Genomic DNA, 9,042 nt, shown 5'->3' with positions numbered 1-9,042 from the left:
TATAAATAAAACCAGTGCTTTTTTCTAAAAAAAAATGTTTAGTGGTACTCTCATTTTGACTCAAGAAAACCATTTTATAGTTTATGTCAGAAAAAATAAATATAGTAAATGGACAAAAGTACAAAGATTCACAAAATGTTTAGGGGTAAGCGTCCCCCTGTGTCCCCCCAGAAAAAAGCACTGAATAAAATTATCACCAACAACAACCTAGATGCATTTCAACAGAAACTTCCAGAATTCTCTCTTCTCCGCCCTTCCACTCCCACCCCCAAGTGTTCTTAGGAGGCCCTTTTTCTTACAACCCTCCTTAACAACGGGGAAAAGTTGAGCACCCGCTCAACTGAGAACTCTGCCCCCTGTCCTGTGCCTTACAGTCAAAAAAATGAAATAAAAACGAATCCTTTGTCTCCCCCTCCCCACACACTGCTGCAAACTAGCTAGAGGCATGCAGGTATGCATGATGTATGAAGACATTAAGAATATATGGCTCTGATTGGCTTATGTGTGGTGCTTGAGAATACTATTAAAACAAAGGCTTTCCTGTTGAGTTAATTACTTGCTTATAACAAAAAAATAAGGGGGAGGAAAGCCCCACTAGCACCCCCATCTACAAGCCTGTGGTCAGGGTCACTGATCTGGTGCCCATGCTTGCCCATGTGCCTGAAGAGATAGAACCATGCTCTCATGTCACATCCCCATGGTGATGAACCCAATAGTCCAAACTCTTTCCTTAGAATGAGATCCACCATTGCATCACCAGGGCTCTAATATACATGGACGATTGAAGGTGGCTTCATAATTCCAAATCGTGTAAGGACATAATTCTATATGAAATTAATTACTTTAAATTCTGTTAACTTTTGGCAGCTCCTTTTGCAACACCAACGATGAAATGGAGCACAAATCTGAATAAAATCTGCATATGCATACACACACACACACACTCCTGTCAGATGTCAAAGAGATAAACAACTACACAACTTTTAGAAGACATCTGAAGGCAGCCCTGTATAGGGAAGTTTTTAATGGTTGATGTTTTTCTGTGGTCTTGTGTCTTGTAAGATGCCCAGAGTGGCTGGGAAAACCCAGGCAGATGGGCAGGGTATTATTATTAATAATTGGCCTTTTGCTGGGCAGCCATTCAGAGGAGCCCTTCAAAGAGAGGACTATCCATTGTAAAAGTAGGACACAGGGCACACCATCCAGAAAAGGGCAAGCAAAATGATCAATGGCATGGAGCAACTTCCCTTTGAGGAAAGGTTGAAGCCTTTCAGCTTTTTTGTAAAAATGCTGCAACCTTTTCCTCATGGTGGAGTTGCTCCATGCCCTTGATCATTTTTGGTGAGTTAGAGGTGACAAGATAAAAGTTTATAAAAAGGATGCATGGCATGGAGAAAGTGGAGAGAGAAATGTTCTTCTCCTCTTTTAATAACACCGGAACTTATGAAAATACAAGGAAGCTGAAAAGCTGGAAGATTCAGGGCAGATAGTAAGTTAAAGTATGGAACTTGCTCCCACAGGAAGCAGTGATGGCAAGCAACTCAGATAGTTTTAAAAGAGAGTTAGACCATTCCATGGAAGATAAGGGTATCAATGGTTAGCTATGTTCTGCCTCCATGGTTAGATGCTTCTGAATACAGTGGTACCTCGGGTTACAGTCGCTTGAGGTTACAGACTCCGCTAACCCAGAAATAGTACCTCAGGTTAAGAACTTTACCTCAGGATGAGAACAGAAATCGCACGGTGGCAGTGGGAGACCCCATTAGCTAAAGTGGTACCTCAGGTTAAGAACAGTTTCAGGTTAAGAATGGACCTCCAGAACGAATTAAGTTCTTAACCTGAGGTACCACTGTATCTGTTGCTAGAAACTGTAGGAAGGGAGAACACTCTTGTGCTCAGGTCTGGCTTATGAGTTTCTTGCAGGCATTTGGTTGGCATTGTGAGACCAGGATGCTGGACAAGATGGGCCATTGGGCAGATCCAACAGGCTCTTCTTATGTTCTTATGTACTATTGCATGCTTAATTCGTCACTAAAATCAATTGAACTTAAAAGTGCTTATCTCTGTGCCCATATATGTATACATTTCCCTTTAAAATTCAAGCATTCTTCACAACAAATCATATGCACCCGAGCATCAGATAAGCAGCTAGGAGATTCCATTATTCAAGGTAATTTCCCACCCCTCCACCTCCGTTGGGTATGCTTGACTTTTGTGGTGAGATATTAATCATTTCCTTTAGCTTCATGTGTATATATAAGAGCATCAAAGTCTTACCAGGTTCAGAACAAGGAAACTGAAGCACACTGCTATCACCACAATGCTGCCCCACTGTTTGATCATCCTTTGCCTTGGAGCCTACATCAATTGCAGACCAGCACACAATCCGACTGCGAGAAAAGAACTTACCGGTATAGAGGGGCTTATAGAAACACAGAATCGTCTGAAAGATTTGACACGAAGGGTATGCTATAACTGTAAAGCAAAGTTAACTAATGTTTGACTGAACTTTAAAACATTTGATCATGAAAGAATGCGTTTCCACCAGGTAACCTCGTTTTGTATTTTGCTATTTGCAGACCAAAGTGATACCCAAGGATCCAGCCATGGTAAGAAACTAAACCTGCCATCCTTTGCATGCTTATTTACGAAAGACCTCCTCAGCTCCACTAAATTCAGTGAACCTTGATTCTGAGTAAACATGCGTATAAAACCAAGCCTTTCTGAATGAATTGGACTTGCAGTGGCGGGCACATGAGAAAGTAAAGGAAATTATAGAAGATTTACATGTGGAAATGTGTCTTTGGAACCCTGCACTTTTCCCCGGCACAGGCTCAATGGAATTTAGGGCCTACCTGATTAAAAGTTAATAGGTACATAGGAAACTCCTCTTGTTATGTTATGTTATGGGAAGCTGTCATAATGTGATTCAGACCATTGGTCCACCTAGCTCAGTATTCTGAGTCATTGCACTGACTGGCAATGGCTTTCCAGGTTTCAGACAGGGTTAGGGATGCTGGGAGTTGAATATGGGACCTTCTGCATACAAAGCAGATCATAGAATCATAGAATTGTAGACTTGGAAGAGATCCTGAGGATCATCTAGTCCAACGTATGCAGCTGTCCCATACGCGGATTGAACCTTGCCATTATCAGCACCAAACTCAAACTAACTGAACTACCCAGGCTGTGCTACTGAGCCTTTCCATGTGTACATTCAGAAATAGTGTCTTCAGAGGTGCAGTATTCAGAGATCCCATGAAGCTGCATCCTTTCTAAAATGCCACAGGGATAGGTTAGGTCCGGTGGTCAGCAAACTTTTTCAGCAGGGGGCCAGTCCACTGTCCCTCAGACTTTGTGGGTGGCTGGACTATATTTTTTTTTGAGGGGGGATGAATAAATTCCTATGCCCCACAAATAAAGATGCATTTTAAATAAAAGGACACATTCTACTCATGTAAAAACACGCTGATTCCCAGACCGTCCGCGGGCCGGATTGAGAAGGTGATTGGGCCGGATCCGGCCCCCAGACCTTAGTTTGCCTACCCATGGGTTAGGATAATAAGACATGAAAAGTTACATAGAATTCTCCTCTTCCAGTCAAGAATGGGCCCTTGCCACTTGCTGAGCCTCTTGTAATCCTCTGCCTTGATGTGTTCCTAAGGTTGAGGCAACCCTTGAAGATAGGGGGGGGCAAGCAAAGGGCATATCTAATTTTTAACCTTGTCTAATTGAACATGTACTTTGACTTTCACACGGCCACTACTTAACTACATTTTGTCATTTAATATTTACAGACATCACTACTTGTCCCAGAAAACTTCCGGGTAAGAAATTAAAACATGATTATTATTTATTTAAAATGTTGAATCATTTCAAATATTGGGTATGGGTTGCTAGAAGAAGCACTTTTGGTGTGTAAAGCAATTGGCATATTGAAAAGGAGGGAACATGGGTACGACATTAGGATGTCCTGGCTTAAAAGACATCCTTGGAAGTGGGTTATTTTCAAATGGGGACCTATCTTTCAAAATAATGGATTTCCCTTAAAATGGTAAAGCATGATCCTGCCAAAGTTAGTTCCCACTTATTGTGAGTGGTCTTAAAACGGCTTGTGAGGTACAGAACATTCACCTAATGAAATGTCTATCATTTATGGATATCAACATGGCATTCTAAGCCTGGGTCAGGAAAAGATATATATTCAGAACAAATACTACTCCTTAAAAGAGTAGGCATGACTTTCCTGAAAGTTCTTCTGTGGAAGGCTCTTAGAAATATGTAAATGGGAATTGTGCAAGAATACTGAATTGTGTCTGGTCTTAAATAACTTTGGCATATAGTATGTTATTCTACAGAAGGCTACATAATTCCTCACATACTCTCATTTCAGGAATTTTGTGTAAAGGATAATTTGGATGTATTTATCAACTCATTGGAATTAGTGAGGGCTGAAACTGATGACAACGTGGACATTGACAACTTGCGCAGAAACCTTAAGCACTTAAAAAAAGATTTGCCAAAAAATGAGGTAAGTAAAGCTATTTTAGTTAAGTTTTCAGCAACAGTATATTGGAACATATTTACCCTTACAGAAACCTTACAAAGTTGCTTTAGTTTAGCTCCAGTTTGTCCCTATTTGTACATCCTGATGGATCCATATTGCTGTAGGGCCTATAATAACCAAAAGCCACAAAATCCAGAGCCTTAGCTATGATGGTGAAGCACTGTTGTATCAAAGGCAGCCAAATCATGAGGTGCTATCTTATTTGCAGTGGTTATAAACAGGTGTTTGTGCGGCAGTAGCAAATTCAACATTCTAAGTTTGTGTAGTGTATCAGAGCTGACCAGCTCTGATCTATTTAACGCTGCCCTGCCCAGAGTGGAGGGGGCAACTCAGTCAGGTGGGCAGGGTAAAAAAATATATTATTTTTATTAACATATAACCTCTCCCAAATCCCACTGTAATTCTCTAAATTCCCATTAAGATTGCCCTGACTGCATTTTAACAGTAATGTTAAAATATTGGTTGCAGTTGTGGACTATAGCTGGGGATCTGGAACCACTCTGATAGTCCTCAGGCATTCCCGAGAATGGCTACAAATCCATCTAACGCATGTGCTGCTCTGGGGGTGGAGGGAACCCTCATGTGAACATCTGAGCTGTGCAGAGACTTGGAGCAGGAGGTGTGCGGAGTGTTGATGCAGCCCTGGTCACGAGTGGGACAGATCCCATTAAATATCAGCTGCCATCACATACAAACTGGATAGGTTGTCTTCTCATGCCACCTTGGGATCTGGGTCCTCAATCCTATGAACCACTCTGTCAGTGAAACTTCTGGTAGAACTGTTCCATATAAGAATAAGGTTCAGCTCTCTACTGTTAGGATTTAGTAATGTGGCTGGAGGACCAGGAAAATTATCACAAAGTGGGAAATTGTGGTATATATGCTTAAAATACAGACCTGGTTGGGACGCGGGTGGCGCTGTGGGTTAAAGCCTCAGTGCCTAGGACTTGCTGATCGAAAGGTCGGCGGTTCGAATCCCCGTGGCGGGGTGCGCTCCCGTTGCTCGGTCCCAGCGCCTGCCAACCTAGCAGTTCGAAAGCACCCCCGGGTGCAAGTAGATAAATAGGGACCGCTTACTGGCGGGAAGGTAAACGGCGTTCCGTGTGCTGCGCTGGCTCGCCAGATGCAGCTTGTCACGCTGGCCACGTGACCCGGAAGTGTCTGCGGACAGCGCTGGCCCCCGGCCTATAGAGTGAGATGGGCGCACAACCCTAGAGTCTGTCAAGACTGGCCCGTATGGGCAGGGGTACCTTTACCTTTACCTTATGCTTAAAATACAGACCTGGTTCAACCCTAGTCATATGCAAGAACTAGCAACTCCAGAATATTACCACTTGCATCAAAAGGATGCTTCCTTCAATAGGCCTGGAAGATCCATGTGGTGTGAACATAGATGTGCTTTCTGAGCTCCGGTACCCTGTCTTCAGTCACCACAGGTGCACATACAGAAGTTAAATTCTGCATGCAGACCTCTTGTTGAGAGAATGGGGCACATATCATTTGGTGGAGCAGAGCTTCCTTCTTAGGTTGTTGGTAAGGATCCAATGTTGATACAGCAATCACATTAGGAAAGAGCATTGAGGGAGAAGCAGCTGACTTTGTAGGTCAAGTGCATATTCCCAGAGTATTAATTTCAATTCCCATCTTTGGAAATAAACCATGATGGAGCTGTAACAGATAAGTTCCACTGGTTGTATTTTGATGGTCATTAAGATACTTGATGGTCATGAAGATGACTGATTTGGGGAGGGTCTGCAGCTTAGTGGTAGAGCATTTGCTCTGCATGCAGATGGTCCTACGTTAAATCCCTGGCATCCTTAAAATGCCTTTTGAATTTGCATTTCATTGTCACTGGTCATCTGCTACCATGCCTAACAAAGTAATCCTTTGCGTGTACAGAACTAAATTTAGGACTGCAGCCTAAAGGAACTTCTGGTGGTGAAGGTTATCTTCATTAGAAATATTGATATGTTGGGTTAATGCAATCAGTTGACAAAATGCTTCAGGAGTGGCCAACATGGTGCTGTCCAGATGTTGTTGGACTACAACTCCCACCATTCCTGACCACTGGCCATGATGGTTGGGACTGATGAGAATTGAATTCAACAGTGTTGGCAGGGCACCAATTTGACTGTCCCTGGATTAGTCACATGTGTGTGGTCAGTAATAAATAGCCTGATAAGTTAGTGATACAAGAGATGCCAACTTCCACCTAAATCAGGAATCATGGGACACCATACTCAACATATCTGCCCTGTGGAAGATAATATTTCCTCACACTGCACTCTGGGTGGTTCCAGACAAGTGTTTATTGTGAGATTGGCACCCCTCATATGTGAAGGTTTTCCACAGTTTTCCACCCATCATGGGCATAAAAATGCCAACCCTAATTTGATATGTTAATTGGATATTTTTTATTGGAAAATTAATAAAAATGAATTAACAGAAAAATGCCAACCCAGTATTTTTACCCCATTCAATCCTAGTTTTCCTTTTCAGAAATAATTTGACATGTATTATTTTTAATAATTGCCCATGACTTGTTTGTGATTTCTCAATGACCCATTGGCAACCTAAAGCCCCTGACTGAAAGCAAGCCGCAAACAATCTAATTTTTCAATGCAAATTTTTGCCCCACAGGAGAAGAATGAGAATTGTACAGCACCACGCAAAAGTGTTGACAAACTCTTAGAACACCTTGATCGCTTTCTGAAAACCTTGCACAGGCATTTGCGACCCAAAAAAGCAACGCTGTGAACTTGGACCGTGCAAAGGATCGTTTGCTCTGCTGTTCAAGAGGATCTCTTTGACTAATCAAGTGTGTTGAACAAACCAGGACTCTCATCAGTATGTATTATGGAAGAAGAAGAAGAAGAAAAGGGATTCAATTTGCTTGTTAACTTATAACAGTGTGTCAAAGATGAAACTATTTATTTATTTATTTAATATATTATTTAACATTATCGAATTGTAATACATATTTATTTCTGTACATGAAATCATTCTAGAAATACTACTACTTATGACCTCATTTTGCACAGGGCCTTCTCGGTAGTGGCGTCTGCCCTGTGGAATGCCCTCCCAGCAGATGTCAAGGCAATAAACAACTATCTTACTTTTAAAAGACAACTGAAGACAACTGTTTAGGAAAGTTTTTAATGTCTGGCGCTGTATTGTTTTTAATATTCGGTTGGAAGCTGCCCAGAGTGGCTGGGGAAACCCAGCCATATGGGCGGGGTATAAATAATAAATTATTATATTATTATTATGTTATTCAATATTTAATTGATATTTCCGCAAATTTCAGCACACAACAAATCCCCCAGACATTTCCCTGCTTTATACTCCCTGCCATCCTCCCTTCACCACCTAAAAATACACCCACCCTCCCCAAATTATAAATGATCAAGCAATACCAATATAATAAACAAAAACAAAAACAGGGGAAATGGGGATAAAGAAAGAAAGTGTGCTCCAAATTTTGTCTTTGTCTGATGTGTCTCCCAACTGTTGGGTTTGGGACTCATGGATTATGGGCAAATGGCACCAGAAATCCATCCAGTGAAGACTGGTGCCCTTTGGGATCGGTAGGAGAGAAGGCAGGGGACATTGGATTGGATGGAACCAGAGCCAATCAGATGCAGAACCAGCTAATTCTATCTTTGTTCCCAGCCTCCTCCCTGCTGAGTTCTACAAGGGCATCAGAGTCTAAAGAGGAGGAAGCTGGAGGGTGCTACTCTGGGCTGGTTGTAAGTAGGAAGGTGGCAGCTATTGGGTAGGGGCTTGCTGAGGGCAGGCTGAGCTTTGTGGGGCAGTGCCCCATTTGCCCTAAAAGACTAGCTCCCACCGAACACATCTCAAATCTTGTGAGATTTCCTTTTTGATGTTTATTCCACAGGAACTGGGCTGTCAGTTAAGACATAGATCCTCCGTTTCTTTTAATGACCACAGCTCCTCTGGAAGTTAACACTCAACATAGGCTAGAGACTTCTTTCAAATGGGATTGTGAGAAATATTTTGGGCCCTGGTGAAGCCGTAAGTTATAGACCCTCTTATGTTACATGCTGCTTTTAACTGAGTTATAAGCACTTTTTAAAGATGATTGTCCCTGGTTGTCTAGCCATTTATACTTCAATTCTAGCTGAAAGTTGAGGATTGCAAAACTAAAAAATATCTACACAGGAATGCAGGTAATTTATATATAGTATTATTGTTCTTTGCAAAATTATTTATAATTTTATTTATAAAGTATTGCATAATATTTGCGAACCAGGCCAACAAAAATGTATTTATGAAAGTTTTGTAGGTATATAACATATTCAAATAAATTTATTTTGTGCAATTCTTGGTTTTTATTATTATTTTGAGATGGAATGTTCAGCTATGGTCCCATGGTGAATATACTTGTACACTGGGGTTTTCTCTATTCTATCTCCTTGAATCATTTTTCCTAACTGTCATTGCTGAGGTTTGTA

At 41.6% G+C, this 9,042-nt stretch overlaps 1 long non-coding RNA gene across 1 annotated transcript; it reads left to right on the top strand.

The window, feature by feature from the left end:
• Positions 1-2,264: 2,264 nt before the first annotated feature.
• Positions 2,265-7,696, top strand: LOC144326718 (uncharacterized). The gene is made up of 4 exons (XR_013391696.1): positions 2,265-2,609; positions 3,798-3,827; positions 4,394-4,531; positions 7,208-7,696. It is a non-coding gene; the product is annotated as an uncharacterized LOC144326718 (long non-coding RNA).
• Positions 7,697-9,042: the final 1,346 nt, after the last annotated feature.

This window comes from Podarcis muralis, chromosome 2 (assembly GCF_964188315.1).
Source record: "Podarcis muralis chromosome 2, rPodMur119.hap1.1, whole genome shotgun sequence".
Lineage (NCBI taxonomy): Eukaryota > Metazoa > Chordata > Lepidosauria > Squamata > Lacertidae > Podarcis > Podarcis muralis.
Note: the sequence above shows the minus strand (reverse complement) of the source record. Positions and strands in the feature narration are given on the sequence as shown.